This window comes from Galeopterus variegatus, unplaced genomic scaffold, assembly GCF_000696425.1.
Source record: "Galeopterus variegatus unplaced genomic scaffold, G_variegatus-3.0.2 Scaffold1708, whole genome shotgun sequence".
NCBI classification, from domain to species: Eukaryota; Metazoa; Chordata; class Mammalia; order Dermoptera; family Cynocephalidae; genus Galeopterus; species Galeopterus variegatus.
In genome coordinates this window covers 358587-361357 of record NW_007727819.1, presented here as the reverse complement: position 1 = coordinate 361357, position 2771 = coordinate 358587, and positions in this window count along the sequence as shown.

Here is a 2771-nt window from a genome sequence, read left to right as displayed (position 1 = left end):
TGGAGACACATACTTTTTGGTATTAACAACAATATAGCAATTTTTATTTGTTTCCTAAAGAAGTCATTTTACTTGATGGTATTTTGTGTTTTTCTCTAAGTCTTATTCAAAACTTATGCAAATTGTCAATGTCCACAAACTTTTGAAGCATGAATTTAGGAGGAATCCTTGACCACATTACACCCAATATCTTCTAATAATTTTAAAGTTTCACTAGAGGGCACTCCCACTTCGTGGCCAGGAGGCAGGAAGGACAAAGGACCATAGTGGTCTGGAGGCTTAACTTGCTGTACATACTATTTTATTTTCTCTTTATCACTCTCTCTTCTCTTTCTCACCCATTGTATAAAAAACACAGTGAAATTATACAGGTCTTCCTTGAAATATATGAATAGAAATGAACTACATTGATAAATTATGGTTCACCTTGCGACACAGAACACATTATTTGAAATCTTCTGCATTGAATTTTTGGTTGTCAACATAAATAAGAAACAGTGAAATTATACAGGTCTTCCTTGAAATATATGAATAGAAATGAACTACATTGATAAATTATGGTTCACCTTGTGACACAGAACACATTATTTGAAATCTTCTGCATTGAATTTTTGGTTGTCAACATAAATAAGAGTACAAAATATAGTGTGAGATGTTAACTTACTACATCAAGAAATATGTCTTTATTGGGCAACCTGGGGAGGAAAGCTAGTGGTTGCCCATTACTTATTTCCAGCTTGTAGGATTTTCATGGTCGCCTTTTCTGGAAAATCTTTAGGTAAACCCAAATCACAAAGATGTGTAGGGTTGGGAAATAGAGAAATTAAACAAAAATCAAAATGGACAACCAAATGAAATTGCTTTAGAGTAAATTAAACACTAAGCCCTGCTTATTTGGGTCATACACTTTTATGTACCAAACAATCTGAAGACAGTTTTAAACACATATTTCAGCAAAACAATAAATAGAGCATTTCTTGTGGGAGGAAAATAAGGTATTTCAAAGTCAGAAGGGAAGTGGCCTGTTTGCCAAGTGTAGAACCCCACGGAGCCCTCAGGCTTGAAGTTTCAAACTGATCTCAACCCTTTGGGGGTTTGAATTTCTTTACTGTTGGCAAAACACAACTTCCTCCTTCAAAGAGAAATGGCATTAAGAAGGCTTGTTACAGAGAGACTCAAAAGACTTCTTGGACACCAAATCACTCTTACAAAACACCATTTTGATGAGTTTGGTAAAGATTAATCAGAAACATATGGATTAAATTTTTTTAAAAAATGACATTGGTTTGTAAAATAAGGGAAGAGGGACCTAGTGAAATATGCTTCAGGCTTTGCAAAACCCAAAAACATTTGAAAAGTGGGTTAAGATGCCGATGGACACAGGGAAGCAAACAGATTTTCCCTGGGTCAACCTGACTGTTCTTATTTGATTTAAATTTAAATCAAAGGCAAAGTAAATAATATGACTTTTTGCCATTATTGTCCGCAGAGAGGAACGCGCAGTTGCTCCTCAACCATGGACTTAACAAACTTCAGTGGAAATGTAGACTTATGTGTTTATTTTGCAATGATGAAAAACTTAATTATATGACCTAAAAGGTTTCATATTATTTGAATAGAATTAAACTCAAAAGTAGTCCAAGCTGAGGACTCCTTGAAAAACTTATCTGAAATAATTAATTACTGGAATTAAATTCTTCTCTGACCACTCTAGAAGTGTAATACAAAGGACCTACAATAGCCGTCATGTGGGGAAAATTCTCACTGCACTGGGTGATACCAGAACAACTTTACTGCCAATCACCAACCCAAGCAAGGGTGAAAAGCCTTAGATAAGTCATGTTTTAAAGGAATATAAGGTGAACAGCAAGGCGATCACAGGCGATTAGGAATCAAAGACAGAAATCACTGAAAATTGAAAGATCCTGCTGAGTTTTTTCCCTCTAATTCAAATTATCATTTGGAGATGAACTGTAGTAAAAAGAATAAAGTGAAAGTTGGGATGCAACTAACGGATTTTATAAGTCATGAAATATAAAGTTTCTCTCTCCTGCAAATTAATCAAGAGGTATTATAAGAAGTTGCCTTTATCTTTAGAATATATATTATATATGTGTTATACACATATATAATATATATTTTAAAAATTCTTACCCTTGTAAGTGTTAAATAATTATCTGAAGCAGAATTAGGCAAATTTAGAAAGTCCTATCTTCAGAAATATTTATAATAAATGTTATCATTTCATACAACCAAATAAAAATGTTTTCCCCAGGGAGTATGGTGATGGACAGTTGGTCTGTAATCAAAAGGTTCTTGCCAGAAAGCATGTCCAGCTTTCCTTTTAAACATGTACGTGGAAAATAATACCAACTTCTATCAAGCGTTGGATTTAGCCTGTTATCATGTGCAAATGTACCTGCCTATTAACTTACAGATGGGGCAGGTATTTTACTAAGGTGCAGTGTTTCTGTCCCAGGTCATAGCTTGAGTTTTTCTCCCTTTCAAGGTCCCCAATGCTTCATCTGTCACTCTTATTGTCAAATGTTCTATTTTTTCCTGTCCCTGCCAGCAGTGATTTCAATTTGGGCTTGACTTCAAGACAGGCCACATTGTATCTGTGATGTCAATGAAAAGGGGATAAAAGTCATTAAAGATATTTGTTATTTTGAAAGGTTAAAAGAGTTTTTCTTGGTCCTGTCCCTGCCAGCAGTGATTTCAATTTGGGCTTGACTTCAAGACAGGCCACATTGTATCTGTGATGTCAATGG